Genomic DNA, 18778 nt, shown 5'->3' on the forward strand with positions numbered 1-18778 from the left:
ATTGGTTACTACAAGATTGGACTACATTTGATATACTCCGTACAATAAATACTCTTAACTAAAGATGCTAACATGGAGATTTGAGTTAGCAATCAAGTAAATTAGAGACAACATAACAGTTTATGGGGCTTCCCAGGTGGCGCTAGTGGTAATGAACCTGGCTGCCAGTACAGAGACTTAAGATATGTGGGCGCAGTCCTTGGGTCAGGAAGAGTCCCTGGAGGAGGGCATAGCAACCCACTTCAGTATTCTTGCCTGAAGAAACTCATGGACAGAGGAAATTGGCAGACTACAGTCCATAGGGTCACAAAGAAGTAGGACATGACTGAGGTGACTTAGCACACACACACGAAACAGTTACAGAACAAGTAGCCGGTATGAATTGTTTGGCCCACAAAATTATTTCAAAACATATTTTATAGATGGAGATTTTATACACATATCAGGATTTATAGTTTTTCTCTTGGATTAAAAAGGAAATATCAGGCAACACCAGGCTCTGATTGCCACAAGGGCAGCAATCCTGTGGAAGCAGAAGATGCCAGAGTCCAACAGACCCACCACATGCAGTGAGGAGACAGCCTATCCCTTGAAGATGTTTGCATCTGTGATTCCAGCTCCAATAACCTGTGTTTATGCAAAACGTCTACATTTGATAGACAATTTACATACCCTAACTTACTTTACAGAATAACCACAGGTTATAGAAAAATAAACTGAGACTTTGCTAAAGTATCTCCCACAAGTGGACAAGTTAAAAGTTAAAAAAGCCAGGATGTGAATCCGTCTTTTGACTCTTAATATCCTAACCTTTCAACTAAGCTCTGCTAAGTCTTGTCTGAGATCAATTATAAAACTCTTCATCGGAGAATATGTGCTCTCAGGTGAAGTAAACATCCTTTATTTGGAGCTTAGAGTACTAGCATCAGCCTCTTAGATGAAACAGTTTGTTTTATGTGAAAAATACTAAGTGGCCAAGAAACTATGTATGGTTCTAAATTCTGACCTATATGGAAATTTCTAGAAAACTATTGTTGCTCAGTTGTTAAGTCATGTCCGAGTCCTTGTGACCCCATGGACTAGAGCACACCAGGCTTCCCTGTCCTTCACCACCTCCTGGAGTTTGCTCAAACTCATGTCCATTGAGTTAGTGATGCCATCCAATCATCTCATTCTCTGTTGTCCTCTTCTCCTCTTGTCCTCAATCTTTCCTAGCATCAAAGTCTTTTCTAATGAGTTGGTTATTAGCATTAGATGGCAAAGTATTGGAGCTTCAGCTTCAGTATCAAGCCATCCAATGAAAATTCAGGCTTGATGTCATTTAGGATTGACTGGTTTGATTTCCTTGCTGTCCAAGGGATTCTCAAGTGTCTTCACCAGCACCACAATTTGAAAGCATCAATTCTATGACACTCAGCCTTCTTTATGGTCCAACTCTAACGTCAAGACATGACTACTGGAAAAACCATAGCATTGACTATATAGACCTTTGTTGGCAGAGTGATGCCTCTGTTTATTAATATGCTGTTTAGATTTGTCATAGCTTTTGTTCCAAGGAGCAAGTGTCTTTTAATTTCATGGCTGTAGTCTTCATTTGCAGTGATTTTGGAAACCAATAAAATAAAACCTATCTCCATTTCCACATTTTCCATGAAGGGATGGTACAGGATGCCATGATCTTTGTTTATTGAATGTTGAGTTTTAAGCCAACTTTTTCACTCTCCTCTTTCACCTTCATCGAGGGCTCTTTAGTTACTCTTTACTTTCTGCCATTAGAGTGGTATCATCTGCATATCAGAGGTTGTTGATATTTCTCTTGGAAACCTTGATTCCAGCTTGTGATTCATCCAGCCAGGCATTTCACATGATGTACTGTACATATAAGTTAAATAAGCAGAGTGACAATAAACAGCTTTGATGTACTCCTTTCCAAATTTTGAAATTGTTCCATGTCTGATTCTAATTGTTACTTGACTTGCATACAGGTTTCTCAGGAGACAGGTAAGGTGATCTAGTATTCCCAACTCTTTAAGAATTTAAAAAAAAAAAAAAAGAATTTTTTAGTTTGCTGTGATACACACGGTCAAAGGTTTAGTGTACTCAATGAAGTAGAAGTAAATGTTTTTCTGGAATTCTCTTGCTTTTTCTATGATCCAAAGAATTTTGGCAATTTGACATCTGGCTCCTCTGCCTTTTCTAAATCCAACTTGTACAAACAGAAGTTCTAGGTTCATGTACTATTGAAGTCTAGCTTGAAGGATTTTGAGCATAATCTTGCTAGTGTGTGAAATGAGTGCAGTTCAGTTCAGTTCTGTCACTCAGTCATGTCCAACTCTTTGCAACCACATGGACTGCAGCACACCAGGCTTCCCTGTCCATCACAAACTCCCAGAGCCTACTCAAACTCACATCCATTGAGTCAGTGATGCCATCCAACCATCTCATCCTCTGTTGTCCCCTTCTTCTCCTTGCCTTCAATCTTTACCAGCATTAGGGTCTTTTCAGATGAGTATGTTCTTTCCATCAGTTGGGCGAAGTATTGGAGTTTCAGCTTCAACATCAGTCCTTCCAATGAATATTCAGGACTGATTTCCTTTAGGATGGACTGGTTGGATCTCCTTGCAGTCCAAGGGACTTTCAAGAGTCTTTTCCAACACCACAGTTCAAAAGCATCAATTCTTCAGCACTCAGCTTTCTTTATAGTCCAACTCTCACATCCATACATGACTACTGGAAAAACCATAGATTTGACTAGATGGACTTTGCTGGCAAAGTGATGTCCCTGCCTTTTAATATGCTGTCTAGATTAGTCATAACTTTCCTTCCAAGGAGCAAGTGTCTTTTAATTTCATGGCTGCAGTCACTATCTGCAGTGATTTGGAGACCCCCCCCCCAAAAAAAAAAATAAAGTCTGTCACTGTTTCCACTGTTTCCCCATCTATTTGCCATGAAGTGATGGGACCAGTTGCCATGATCTTAGTTCTCTAAATGTTGAGTTTTAAGCCAACTTTTTCATTCTCCTCTTTCACTTTCATCAAGAGGCTCTTTAGTTCCTCTTCACTTTCTGCCATAAGGGTGGTGTCATCTGCATATCTGAGGTTATAATATTTCTCCTGGCAATCTTGATTCCAGCTTATGCTTCATCCAGTCCTGCATTTCTCATGATGTACTCTGCATAGAAGTTAAATAAGCAAGGTGACAATATACAGCCTTGACGTACTCCTTTCCTGATTTCAAACCAATCTGTTGTTCCATGTCCAGTTGCTTCTTGATCTGCAAACAGATTTCTCAGGAGGCAGGTCAGGTTGTCTGGTATTCCCAACTCTTGAAGAATTTTCCACAGTTTGTTGTGATTTTTAGATCCACACAGTCAAAGGCTTTGGCATAGTCAATAAAGAAGAAGTAGATGTTTTTCTGGAACTCTCTTGCTCTTTTGATGATCCAACAGATGTTGGCAATTTGATCTCTGGCTCCTCTGCCTTTTTAAAATCCAGCTTGAACATCTGGAAGTCCACGGTTCATGTATTGTTGAAGTCTGGCTTGGAATGAGTGCAAATCTGTGGTAGTTTGAAGATTCTTTGGCATTACCTTTCTTTGGGATTGGAATGAAAACTGACCTTTTCCAATCCTGTGGCCACATTGTGGCCTGTTGAGTTTTCCAGATTTGCTTGCATACTGAGTGCAGCATTTTAACAGCATTATCATTTAGGATTTGAAACAGCTCACCTGGAATTCCGTCACCTCCTCTAGCTTCATTCCCAGGCCCACTTGACTTCACACTTCAGAATATCTGGCTCTAGGTGAGTGACTACACCATCGTGGTTATCTGGGTCATTAAGACATTTTTTGTACAGTTCTGTGTATTCTTGCCATCTCTTCTTAATCTCTTCTGCTTCTGTTAGGTCCTTGCAATTTCTGGCCTTTATTGTAGCCATCTTTGCATGAAATGTTCCCTTGGTATCTCCAATTTTCTTGAAGAGATCTCTAGTCTTTCCCATTCTATTGTTTTCCTCTAATTTTTTTTTTTTTTTTTTTTTTGGCATTGTTCACTTAAGAAGACTTTCTTGCTTCTCCTTATTATTCTCTAGAACCTTACATTCAGTTAGGTATATATTTCCCTTTATCTTTGCCTTTCACCTTTCTTCTTTTCTCAGCTATTTGTAAGGCCTCCTCAGACAACAATTTCGCCTTCTTGCATTTCTTTTTCTTTGAGATGGTTTTGACCATTTCTCCTGTACAATATTATTTATTTCTGTCCATAATTCTCCATGTGTTCTGTCTACCAGATCTAAGCCTTTGAATCTAATCATCACCTCCACTATGTAATCATAAGGGATTTGATTTAGGTCGTACCTGAATAGTCTAGTGGTTTTCCCTACTTTCTTCAATTTAAGTCTGAATTTTGTATAAGGAGCTCAAGATCTGAGCCACAGTCAGCTCCAGGTCTTGTTTTTGCTGACTCTATAGCTTCTCCATCTTTGGCTGCAAAGAATATTATAAATTTGATTTCAGTATTGACCATCTGGTGATGGCCGTGTGTAGAGTCATCTCTTGTGTTGTTGGTAAAGTGTTTTTGCTATGACCATTGTGTTCTCTCGACAAAACTCTATTAGCATTTGCCTTGCTTCAGTTTGTACTGCAAGGTCACACTTGCCTGTTACTCCAGGCATCTCTTGACTTCCTATTTTGCATTCCGGTCTTCTATGAGAAGGACATCTGTTTTTGATGTTAGTGCTAGAAGGTCTTGTAAGTCTCCATAGAACCAATTGACTTCAGCTTCTTTGGCATTTGTGGTTGGGGCATAGACTTGGATTACTGAGAAAGTGAATAGTTTGCCTTGGAAAGAAACCAAGTTATCCTGTCATTTTTGAGATTGCACCCAAGTACTGCATTTCAGACTCTTCTGTTGACTTTGAGGGCTACTCCATTTCTTCTAAGGGATTCTTGCCCACAGAAGTAGATATAATTGTCATCTGAATTAAATTCCCCCATTCCCATCCATTTTAGTTCACTAATTCCTAAAATGTCAATGTTCACTCTTGCCATCTCCTGGTTGACCACATCCAATTTACCTTGATTCATGGACCTAACATTCCAGGTTCTTATGCAATATTGTTCTTTATAGCTCTGGACTTTACTTTCACCCCCAGACACATCCACAATTCAACGTTGTTTCCACTTTGGCCCAGCCTCTTCATTCTTTCTGAAGCTATGTCGCTTCTTTTCCCCAGTATCATATTGGACACCTACCAACCTGGGGGACTCATCTTCTGGTATCATATATTTTTGCCTTTTCATACTGTCCAGAGGATTCCTGAGGCAAGAAGACTGAAGTGGCTTGCCATTCCCTTCTCCAGTGGACTATGTTTTGTCAGAACTCTCCACCATGACCTGTCTGCCTCAGGTAGTCTTACATGGCTCATAGCTTCACTGAACGACACAAGGCTGTGATCCATGTGATCACTTCTGTTAGCTTTCTGTGACTGTGGTTTTTGTTCTGAAGGCTGTGGGATTGTAGTTCTTGGTTCTGTTGTCTGCCTTCTGATGGATGAAAATAAGTGGGTTGTGCAAGCTTCCTGATGGGAGGAAATGGCTGTGGGGGAAACTTGGTCTTGCTCTGGTGTTACTTGGGGTCATTTGTTTAGTTAGAAAAATAACCAATTTTAAATCATCACCCTGCAAACAGAGCTTATTAGGATTTTCACCTGGTAGGATATACAGTATATCTTTCTCCTTACATACTTGACTTTAATTTCTGACATTTCACCTTGAGCTGTTTTTTAGGGAGATCAGAACCTTGAACAATCTGAGTAGATAATAAGTAAACTCTCCTGTGAATAAGACATAATGCCTGTGAATAAGGCAAAATGTGACATAAAGAGTATTTTGGAATCCTCAGACACTTCTGAGAATATTTTCAGCAAACATTATTGAATAGAAGCAAATTTTGTGTCAAATCATTTACTTGTAGTTGGAATCTTTTCCATGTTTGGCACCACCACTTCAGCAAGGATTACTTGGCATTAGCTGTGCTGTTACTTAATAGAATTTTTTCCTGATTCAACTTTATGATTCAGCAATAACATCTCAGCAACAATTTCTCTATCTTTTTATTCATCTTAAGGCCAAGCTAAATGAGGACCCTCATACCAAAATGAATATGTATAGACAATTTTGAGAGACTATAGACAAATGTACAATAAGCAAGTGAAAAACATATTTTACTTTGTTAGACAGAAATACAAATTTAAAATATGTACTTTAAATAAGCTGGCACTGATGTTTTATTAATTGCCTACAACACAGGCAAAGAATTTTAAAATTATCATACCCATTGTATCTAAAAGTCTTGGTAAACTGGTCTAAAGACATGTTACCATATATAATAAGCATTAAAATAGGATATAATTACATGATTTGGATTAGCACCACCTGGGAAGTCTACATGATTTGCAATTAATCATTTAGAAATAATTAAGTTTAAATACAAATGGTTATTTATAAAGATGTCAATAATTATATTTTATTATATATTTAAAATAATGACAACACCAGTAGTAAATTGAAAGCAAATTAAATCCCTAAGTATAATGCATCAGATCAGTTCTCTAACATCCATACACTTGAACTGCCATGTGGTCTCTGATTTTGAATTTAGTTGTATAGAAATATGTTCCAGTATAAGTTTTTTAAAAAGCTTCTGAAAAGTATTATATAAAAATATGATCCTATTTCTGTTTACACACAAACACCTAGATGTTAGGAATGTATTGAACAACATGCTCTAAGATGTCAATCATGCTTACAGGGTGGCAGAAATATGGATTTTTGGTGCTTATTTATATTTTCAAAGTTCATTTCAAAGATTCCATAAAATTTGTATAATTGGTAAAAATAGAATGGAACATTTTAAGAATAAGCTAAATATTATTATTTTTGACAAATTTAGTAAATTCCATACAATTGACATAGTCTAACATTCTGATTCAGAACTATCAGAGATTATTTAAAACTAAGCTGCTTTCACATTTTCCTTGAACCACTACAATAGATTCCTAATCGAGCATGTTATTCCACAGCTTAAAACCCTTCGATGGCTTTCCAACACAAATAAAACCCAAATAGTGTACACAACCTGGGCCCTTGTCTGACTCTCATCCTGTCTCACACCACTCCTTTCCCTTCCAATCACAAGCGCACTGTTTCTCCAACAAACCAAAAATCCGTCTGCCTTCAGGACATCACACCTGCCGTTCCTTCTGCCTGGAATGTTCTCCCCTTTCTCTCCCTACTCCAGGCTTTTTTGCATGACTGGCTCTTCCTCACTTTCCGCTTCTCAGCTCAACTGTCACTTTCTGAATAAGGAGTAGCCATCTCCTGACGAAAACCCTCTGTGGCATCCACCTGTTTTCTAGTCTGTAGAGATCTTCTCACTGCATCCATTTCCCTCGCTTAGCTATTGTTTCACAGTTCTTAAATGCTTATTATTTCTACAATATTAGCTTCTTTCCCTCAAAGTGCAGGCAAAGACCTACTTGGTTTCTTCACTATTACATCCCCAAGCAAAAGAAAGGTGCTTTATATGTTGAAGGTGTTTCATAAAGTCAAGGGAAGCTTGCCTCCCCAAATATGAGGCTTTCTGTGAAGCTACTCAGGCGCAGCCTTAGAAAGAATGGAAATTGTGGGATGGCTTCAGTTACCAGTGAGGACCTAAGAGCTGGAGTTGAGGACGTCTGCCCTTTGCTTGGGAGGCAGTATTATCCATCACTCCCCTCTCCTCATCCTGTTTCTATTTTGTTATTTATTCTTTATACAATTCAGGCTCCTGACCCTCTTCTGGTTGTATTTATTTTCCCTTCTTTAGAGCTTTTGCTGACTCATTTCTCATCATTTCAATTTGCATATAATACCTCACAGAGATTGCTATAAAGCAAAATCACTATCACAGCATTTTCATATTTATTTCATGTAATTTCAAAATAGCTGTACTAACACCAATATTAATGCCAATATTTTAATAAAAAGGGGGGATCTGATTGCTGTCAACTTCTATACTAATGAAAATTACATATATAGTTATAAATTTTCTAGGAGTCACATTAAAAGAGTAAAAAGAAACACAAGAAACATATGAAATTAATGATTCTAGATTTTTAATATTGCATTTTATTTAAAAAATACTCTAAAATATTTTTTCAACACATAGTCAATATAGAGTGAGGTATATTTTCATTCTTTTATTTCTACTAAGTTTTTGAAATCCAGATCTTATGGCAGATTTTAATTCAAACAAGTCACATTTCAAGTGTTCAAGAGTCGTCTGTGGTTGGACGCTACTGTAATGAGCGACATGGTTCTACATTGTGTATCAGATTCTGTTCCACTTGAGAGAAGACAAAGGTAATTCGGGCCTTTGGCTGGAGTGTCCCCAGGGCAGATGATTACAAAACGTAGCCCTTGTTCAGATGAATAATAGTGTCCATGGTGCTGGAGGGAAGGAGTGATGAGATCTAAGAAAGGATCTTGGTCTTTTGAGGAACAAGGAGCCGCAGGAAAGGAGGGACCTACATACAAGAGGAAGGGAGAGGTCTAGGCTCTAGGGAAGTAGCTACACATCGGCCTGGGAGACCCTCACCATCTTTCTCTGTCCTTGTCTCTCCCAATCCCCTTAACTCACCCTCCTACTATTTTCCTTAAGGCACCTGCCACCACTCTCAGCCAAACTTATCAGGGCCTCCAAAAGTAATGTTGGACCCAAATTCCTTCTGCATATGAAAATGATTACTAAACATATGAGAAAATAGTCACCTTGGAAAGATAAATGGAAAACATCAATAAAGTACCAGGGAAAGCTTTTGAACAAGAGAGAAATAGTTAGAACACATTCAGAGTACCGCTTATTTCCATTAATCTCTTTGTGTAACTTCTAATGTTTTAAATGATTCAGATTTTAAAAAAATGGTGTAATAATGAGATCATGAAAGAAAATGACCAATGTTTTGGTACTTAAAAGTATCATGGTGAATCAATGTGGGCTTCTTGGTTTTCTTGAAGATAGTACAGAGTAGTAGATGAGAGTGTAGACTAGGGAATAAGACTTCTGGGTTCAATTATTGACTCCATCGTGAACTAGCTGAATTTTCTCAGGCAACTTACTTAACCTCTCTGAAAATCTCTCATCTATCATGGTGCTACTGATGATATCAACCTCTTGGCTGATGTGAGGATTAACTGAGATAATATATGAAAGCTACTTGAATAGAGCCTGGCACTTCCCTGGTGGCTCAGATGGTAAAGCATCTGCCTACAACGTGGGAGACCTGGGTTTGATCCCTGAGTGAGGAAGATCCCCTGGAGAAGGAAATAGCAACCCACTCCAGCACTGTTGAAAATCCCATGGAAGGAGGAACCTGGTAGCCTACAGTCCACGGGGTCACAAAGACTCGGTCACTACCGAGTGACTTCACTTTCACTGGCACATAGTAAGTGCCTTATTGTCTTTTTTTTTCTTCCCTCATTTATGCAGTGCTAATCATATCTTAGGGCTTCCCTGATAGCTCAGAGGTAAAGAATCTGCTTGCCAATGTGGGAGACACAGGTTCAATCCCTGGGTCAGGAAGAACCCCTGGAGAAGGAAATTAGTATTCTTGCCTAGAAAATTCCATGGACAGAGGAGCCTGGAGGGCTTCAGTCCATGGGGTGGCAAGAGAGTCAAACATGACTTAGTAACTAAACAACAGCAACAACAAAATCATATCTTTGGCACACTGCCTTGTCTTATCTTCACAACAGCAGTGAACCATGGGGATTATAATCCCCATCCCACCTGCAAGGCTACCAGGGCTAATGAGGGTTAAGCAACTGACTTAAAAACCACACAATTCATAAATGTCAGGGATAGGAGCTGCAATGAACCCTGGATGATTTCAAAGGCCAATTCCTCTGTTTTACTATTTCTGTCCCAAGAGACTATATAAATATATAGTATAGGAACTAAGTGTCAAGAGTCAGCATGCTTAGGGGAATTTTATGTCAGTGATGTGCAGTTGATTACTCCAGATGCAACCTCAAAATCTTATTTAGTTTCTATGAGGCCTCAGATCTCATCCTGTGTCCTATTCATTTAGATGCTTATGTTGCCAAACTGCAGGACAGAGAGTCCCTGCTCTGCACCATTGGGTCCCACTGCCATCAAGTCATCACTGATATGTTGAAAAGGTGTGTTCTGGTTTGCTTTTCAGAGAATGAACTGATGCCTCTTTGGGCCAAGATCAGGCACACTGTTCGAATAACGTGACTGTAGAACCCAATCAAAAGGACCAGGCTCTCGCCTCAGGGATTATAGAGGTGGAACAGCCGGTAGCCTCCCAGCATTCTCTGCCTGCATTGTAGTCTTGAAAAGGTTTGCATGACAATGCAACTTGACCAGAAACCTCCCAGATGAGCAAACCATTTTCTGTCATGCTTTGCCTTTTAAAAAAGAGATCCATGCTTTGGACTATTCCCCCAAAGGTAGATTTTGCTTCTGGAACTTTGGGGAAAAACACACACACACATACACACACCTGTGCAGAAAAGCGTGAACATTAAGGATAGAGCCGTTATAAACGTTGGTGCAGTTAAATTCTGAAAATCAGGGCTTGGAAAGGGAATGCCTCCTTCGCTGATTACACTGTAACTGGTGCAGCTGTAATAGACTCTAGACACTACTAGAATAGCAGATATCCATGTGTGACTACAGAGGAATATATAAGAAAGAAAAAGACAGATGGTGTACTTAGGTGCACTTAAGTCTGATTGCATGAGTTGATAATGAATGTTTAAATATGGCACTCCCATAAAATCAGATACCTGTAGACAATACTGGAATAACTACAGACATGCTAGAGGGAAAAAAAAATGAAGTTGTGGATTCTAATTTTTGTTTTTGTCATTATTATGATTGTCTATTTACTTGTATGGAGATTTTCATAACTTTCTCAGAGTCTAATCATAAAACAAAAAGCACAATCAGTAGCATAGAAAATAGATTCTTAGAAATGAGACAAAACTTAAAGATTGTTTCAGAGCTGTGGAAACTCATGCCCAGATAGGTGAGATGACAAAGGTCAGACAATTCATAGTGACAGACTGACTCATGTCACATATCTGAAGCTCCAACTAAAAATCTTAATTCATCTTCTTAAAATAGGAAATTGTAACATATAATGGAACTATATGTAATTTTGTTCTGTATCTTCCAAGTCTTCTGTAAATGTGTTATCATATTTTCATAATTTAAAAACTAAAAAAGAAAGATAAAAAACCACTATAAAACAAGCAAAATCATAAACAAAATATAAGCAACATTATTCACTGAGAGATATTCTTCCATCCCAGTGAACAACTTTGGTTTACATATTTCATTTGTCCCAAACCAGATTAAGTAAAAAGTTTTAAAACATTAATAAATGTTTGGATTTCATACTGGCAGACAAACACTCAGTTTTCTAAAGGGGGTTCATTTTTAACACTATTCCTGCATATGCCTTCCAAATGGCTCTCCAGTTAGACTATTAAAGGTCCAAAAAGTCAAAACTCTTGCTTAAATCCGATGCCAAAAGATGATCATGGCACCAGATTCTGGAGAAAGGTGCTAGCTTCACATGTGCGTAGGGATGGTGAATGAACTGACGGAAGTTATCCCTATCTGAAGTTCATGCTCCACGCAGAAAGTAGACACAGATCAGAAGCTGTAAATAAATTGGACCTGGCATCTTAAGTGCCCTAAATGTTTGAAGTTAAACCTTAAATCACATCCTTATTCTTAAAGGAAGTGGGTGAGCCTCCCGTCAAAGAGACTGGTGGCGTGATCGAGATGAATAGTGCTGCCAAATTCTGAAAGGATTTTACAGTGTGACTTGGAAAGACAGTCCCTGGTGCAGGAAGCACTAAAAGTCCACACGTCACTTATCGTAAGCAGGAATCTAGGTGGTGAAAGATGCGCATACTGGAAAATCAAACAGTGTTGACAGATATGGGAAACTCTGCATGTTGGTGGAAATGCTCTCCAATCACCATCTCAAAAACAGGTCCACATCAAGCTGTTACAGATTTTGCTAGAACACAGATGATTTTGAAAATAACTGTTCCAAAAGGAAAGGAAAGACCACTTCATATTCAACTTTACTTTGTAATTCTTAATTTTTACATTCTATAGCTATATAAGTACAACTATAAAATTACTTTTAATGCTCATGTGAATATATATATTTAGTAACCAAATCTGATACAAATGTCACCTCTCTAGCTTGCAAAGAATTTGCTTTTTGCAAACCGTCAAAATGGCAAGATTATCATTCATTACAATTTTCCAGGATGAGATAAATACTGTAAAACTTGTACACATTCCTAACAGCCCGCAGCAGAGGAAGCAATGCTATCAGTGAAATAGAAATTTTGGAAAATTCTTGAAGCCAGAGAGCATATGAAATTAGACTGACATAGACATTAGAACAGAAAAAATCATTAAACATGGGGTAGAGCAGTCTTGCCAATGTAGATCAGGAGAAAGATTAACTCGGAATTAAGGTGCAGACAGAGCATGAGCTGTCAGTAGAATGATGATGTGGGGATGAATTAAAGCTAGATTATGAAAGAGTTGGTCCAGTATGTTTCTTTTCAGTTCAGTTCAGTCACTCAGTCATGTCCAACTCTTTGCGATCGCATGAACTGCAGCACACCAGGCTTCCCTGTCCATCACCAACTCCTGGAGCTTACTCAAACTCATGTCCATTGAGTCGGTGATGCCATCCAACCATTTTATTCTCTGTCATCCTCTTCTCTGCCTGCCTTCAATCTTTCCCAGCATCGGGGTCTTTTCAAATGAGTCAGTTCTTCATATCAGGTGGCCAAAGTATTGGAGTTTCAGCTATAGCACCAGTCCTTCCAATGAACATTCAGGACTGATTTCCTTTAGGATGGACTGGTTGGATCTCCTTACAGTCCAAGGGACTCTCAAGAGTCTTCTCCAACACCACAGTTCAAAAGCATCAGTTTTTCGGTGGTCATCTTTCTTTACAGTCCAACTCTCACATCCATACATGACTACTGGAAAAACCATAGCTTTGACTAGACAGACCCTTGTTGGCAAAGTACTATATCTGCTTTTTAATATGTTGTCTAGGTTGGTCATAGCTTTTCTTCCAAGGAGCAAGTGTCTTAATTTCATGGCTGCAGTCACCATCTGCAGTGATTTTGGAGCCCCAAAAATAGTCTCTCACTATTTTCATTGTTTCCCCATCTATTTGGTATGAAGTGATGGGATCAGATGCTATGACCTTTTTTAGAGTATGCTTTTAGAATATGACAATAGCCCCTTGCAGGACATGACTCTTAGCTAAAACTAAGAATTATTCTTGATGAGGGTTGCTTTGATGAGGGTAGGCCAATTAGGGGATGCTATGACTTCAGATCTTTATAGTAGATCTGAAAGAATAAAAATAATAATAACAGAGAAAGGGAAGGAATCTCCACCCACTATTCAAAGTGTGAAAGGCACTGACAAGTTTCTTCTCCATAGTAAAGGCACCTTTTCTCTGATAATCTGGGAGGAGGGAGCAGATGACACATCTGTTGATAGATTCACCGACTAACTGTTAAGGGAAGTCAGCTTGTCCATGGTCCAGTCCACTCTAGTCAACACTCAGCCTGTCCTCTCATTTGGGGAAGAGAACAAAAGAAGGAAATCACAAACTCACTTTTAGATAGTTGACATTTAAGATACAGAGAAAAAGTCTAACAAATGTAATTTTAAAATTGAGATGAAATGAGTGATTTTTCTAGGAAAAATAGAAATAACCAAACTGATTCAAATGGAGGGAATTAATCTTCACAGACTTAAAATTATAGGGGAAAAGTGGAAAAATAGTTAAGCTCTCATGCTAATCCCCCATACATGCGTTTATGTTAAGTTGCTTCAGTCGTGTTCGATTCTTTGCAACCCTGTGGACTAGAGCCCACCAGCCTTCTCTGTCTGTGGGATTCTCCAGGCCAGAATACTGCTAACTCCCCACCCCCTACCAAAGGCAGTAAACCAAGACAGTTTTACATGAGAGAGTCATCAACCTGTTAAGGGCAAATAAATCCTTAATTTATGTAAAACTGATCCAAGATCTTAGAGATTCTCAATTCATTCTGTAAAGCTACCATAATCCTTACAGCAAGTCTAGAAATACAGATTTTAAAAAAGGTAAAAGAATACTACTGCCCAATCACTCTTACATATAAACACATAAAATATATAAATATGTAAAAATTCTAGACTGAAATTTAGCAAACTAGATCCAGTAATTTATTAAAAGAATATTTCATGATTCATATTAGGTAATCAAAGAGTTATTTTAACAAAAGAAATGTCCATTATAAGTTAAGGTATAAACAGTTTATCCTAGTAGAGTATATAAATATTCTCATTTTCTATTTGTCATGAAGTAAAGAAGCTGAGCACCAAAGATTGATGCTCTTGAACTGTGGTGTTGGAGAAGACTCTTGAGAGTCCCTTGGACTGCAAGGAGATCCAATCAGTCTATCCTAAAGGAGATCAGTCCTGGGTGTTCACTGGAAGGACTGATGCTGAAGCTGAAACTCCAATATTTTGGCCACCTGATGCGAAGAGCTGACTCATTGGAAAAGACCCTGAGGATGGGAAAGATTGAGGGCAGGAGGAGAAGGGGATGACAGAGGATGAGATGGTTGGATGGCATCTCCGACTCAATGGACATGGGTTTAGGTGAACTACGGCAGTTTGTGATGGACAAGGAGGCCTGGCGTGCTGTGGTTTATGGGGTCACAAAGAGTTGGACATAACTAAGCGACTGAACTGAACTAAAATGAAAGAAGCTTAAGACACCTTACTTTAACTGGAAATGCTTGCTACATAATCATATGTAGAGGGTAATTTCATTTATGTTTAAAAAAAGTTTGGCATTTGAATGTGTGTGTATATATGGGTGTTTGTGCATTTAAAAACAGACAAGAAAATATCTGGAAGGATGAATACCAGTATGGTAACAGTGATTACTCTGAGGAGGACCATTCTATTTTTGTTTAATGTTACATCTCTGGCATATAACATAGTCATTGTCACATAGAGGTTCTCTATTTGTTAAATGAATGAATTGAATTGAATTGGAGGTGAAATACAGCTTTCAGTTTTTATCAGTATTATAGGTATATACATTGCTTTTAAAAATAACCATATATTTAATTGTACTAAAATGATACATTAAAATTATTTATGTTCACACACACCATTACTTCCTAATGGTCATTCATTACCAAATATTTGGGAAAGAAGTGTATGCCAGTCACTCACTGCTCTCGATGCTTGGTATTGACCAGTGAACAAAACCAACAAAATATATTTCAAATGCAATCTTTTATTGTTGGAGTTATTATTTATAATTATGATAATTTGATCATTTATTAATCCATTAAACTTATTGTCCACTTAATTTTTTCAGATATTCTGTTAGGAGGAATCTATTGAATCTTACAGTAATAAAAATTTCCTTAATTATATTTTCTTATATGTATATGAAGGAAATTCACAGCTAGATTTCCTAGCAATCAGCTAGGAAAGTGAGTTTTCATACATATAGGTCCTTCTTTACTATTTGGCAGGATTCATCAGCATGTATTTTGGAGGCTTCCTAGATGGCGCTAGTGGTAAATTACCTATCTGCCAAATCAGAAGACATAAGAGACATGGGTTTGATCCCTGGGTCTGGAAGATCCCCTGGCGGAGGGCATGACAACCCACTCCAGTATTCTTGCCTAGAGAATCCCATGGACCAATGAGCCCGGCAGGCTACAGTCCAAGGGGTCACAAAGAGTTAGACACAAATGAAGTGACTTAGCATGCACCAGCATGTATTTTAGGACCTTCGGTAAAAAAACAAACCAAAAAAACATGATTTAATTCTGAGAGAGGGATGATAAGCTTCTTATCATCTATTTAAATTAGAATGAAAGTGAACGTCATTCAGTCACGCAACTCTTTGCAACCCCATGGGCTGCAGCCTGCCAAACTCCTCTGTCCATCGAATTCTCTGGGCAGGAATACTGGAGTGGGTATTCCCTTCTCCAGGGGATCTTCCCAACCCAGGAATCGAACTCAGGTCTCCTGCACTGTAGACGGATTCTATTCTGTCTGAGCTACCAAGGATGCCCATTTAAATTAGAGTAGTGCAAACCTTTTTAACAAAGGAGAGATGAAGCAAAGAACACTGAGTCTGAAATCAGACTGACTTGATTGTTAACTTTGTATTTTGTGTGAGAGTACTTCTGGGGGGCAGAATCTGACACATAGGCTGGGAGGCTCTGCTATTATCAGCTAGGAGGGCTCTTAGGAATTCGGAGACAGTTTTGGTGCACATTATGTGAAGGATAAACACTATAACTCATGCTACTCATGGAGGAGGTGCTCAGAAAGCTCCAGGAAGTGAGCATGTGAGAGTGGGGGCAAACCCAAAAACCCTGCTGGGTGGTTGGTTTTGTCAGAGAGCCCAGATAACATTCTGCTTGCCAAATTAATGAAGAACTCACTGATAAAAAGGGTGTCACCATCACTGAGAAACTTAGTGATGGTTTTTGTCTGAGATGATATCATGCCTTGATATTGGGACATGTTACAAAAGAGGCTGGGTGGCAATGCTTAATTCTCAGAAGCCGAGGGGCTGTGATTATCATAATGAACAGCAGGGTTGGAGTGGCAGCCAGGAAGGCCCGACCTATAGACATTCATAAGGACTGTAAATATAAAAATAGCTAAAAGTACACCGCACAATCTTTACTTACAAAATCTTTACTTACAATCTTAACTTACAAAAGAAATCAGGTTTGGATGATCAGGAGATTGCGAACAGCCAGCCAGTGAAAGTCATGATCGCTTGCTCAGCTTTTTATTAGAAGCTGGTTTTCACATCTGGAATTCGTGAACTGGAGGAGAGGCCAGATCTTCAGGAGAAAGCATCCTGGAAAATCAGGTCATGTATAGAGTAGTATTTCCCTAATCCTTCTGAAAGGGTCCTTCAGACATTTATAACAGGGAGAGAGGAATATCCAAATATTTCAAGAACAGAGGATTCAAGTTAATATCCAGGTTTTCTGACTCCTCTAGTAAAGTAAAAAAGGAAAGGAACAATAGTGCTAAGTCATGTCCAACTCTTGCGATCCCATGAACTGTAGCCTGGCTCCTCTGTCCATGGGATTCTCCAGGCAAGAACACTGGAGTGGGTTGTCATTTCCTTCTCCAGAGGAAATTCCCAACCCAGGAATTGGACCCAGGTCTCCCGCATTGCAGGCAGATGCTTTCCTGACTGAGCTACACAGGAAGCAAAGTAGGAAGCAAAATAAAGTAGAAGTATATGGCCAAGTGATAAACGATGTTCAGGCCTGGGTCTGACTCTCAGTGTCCAATAGGTCCAAGGACCTACCCAGTGGCTATTTCGCAGTCCCTGTATAAATAGTTGAAATGTATATTTATTTTAAAATAAGCTCTTTTATTGTGGAACAAGAGCTACTGCAGTTAGGAAGGCTGAATGAAACCTCTGAGATTTGACCTCTCTCTCTTGCTAAGATAGCTACAAAAAAAAAAAAAGGAAAAAAAAATCAGGAAACTGATACAAATTAATGTTGCCTAAAGACCCAGAGAATATAGCATAGTGTATCCTATCCTATCTCCATTGAATTTACCAGTCTCTACCTTATAAAAGTCAGATGAATTCTGAAAGATAATGGTAGGTTACTGCCAACTCAATTAAATAATATCCCAATTGCAGATGTAGTACCAAATGTGGTATATTTGCTAGAACAGATAAAAATAGCCCCAAGTTCTTGGTATTTGGGCTTCCCAGATAGCTCAGCTGGTAAAGAATCTACCTGCAACGCAGGAAACTCTGGTTTAATTCATGGATTGGGAAGTTCCCCTGGAGAAGGGATTGGCTACCCTCTCCAGTATTTTTGGGCTTCCCTGGTGGTTCAGATGGTAGAGAGTCTGCCTGCAATGCGGGAGACCTGGGTTCCATCCCTGGATTGGGAAGAGCCCCTGGAGGTGGGTATGGCAACCTACTCTAGCATTCTTGCCTGGAGAATCCCCATGGACAGAGGAGCCTGGTGGGCTACAGTCCATTGGGTTGCAAGGAGTCGGACACAACTAATCGGCTAAGCACAGCACAGCACTTGGTATTCAGCTATTGATCTGGTGAATATTGTTTATTTCTTTCCCATCCCTATCAAAAGGGTGGGTCAAAAGAATTTTACATTCAAATTAAGAAAAAAAAAACAGTATTCATTTGTAGTCATATCCCAGAGCTATGTGAAAATTTTCCTATGTTCTGTCAAAATATAAACTAAACAAAGCTGGACTCTCTTGACATTTCTCAGAGCATCCCACTTGTCCACTCTATAAAGTGTGTGTTTGTGTGTTTGAGCAAGCATGCTCAGTCGTGTCTGACTCTGCGACCCCATGGACTGTAGCCCTCCAGTCTCTTCTGTCCATAGGATTTTCCAGGCAAGTATACTGGAGTGGGTTGCCATTTCCTACACCAGGGGATCTTCCTAACCCAGGGATCAAACCCACATCTTTTATGTCTCCTGCACTGGCAGGAGGATTCTTTACCACTGAGCCACCTGACATCATGCTAAATAATTGGCACAAATGAACAAGACATAGCAAGTAGGTTAGAGGCCTCAGTAAGATACATACCCTCCAGAAAACAGGAGATACTGTGATGAA

This window comes from Odocoileus virginianus, chromosome 21 (assembly GCF_023699985.2).
Source record: "Odocoileus virginianus isolate 20LAN1187 ecotype Illinois chromosome 21, Ovbor_1.2, whole genome shotgun sequence".
Lineage (NCBI taxonomy): Eukaryota > Metazoa > Chordata > Mammalia > Artiodactyla > Cervidae > Odocoileus > Odocoileus virginianus.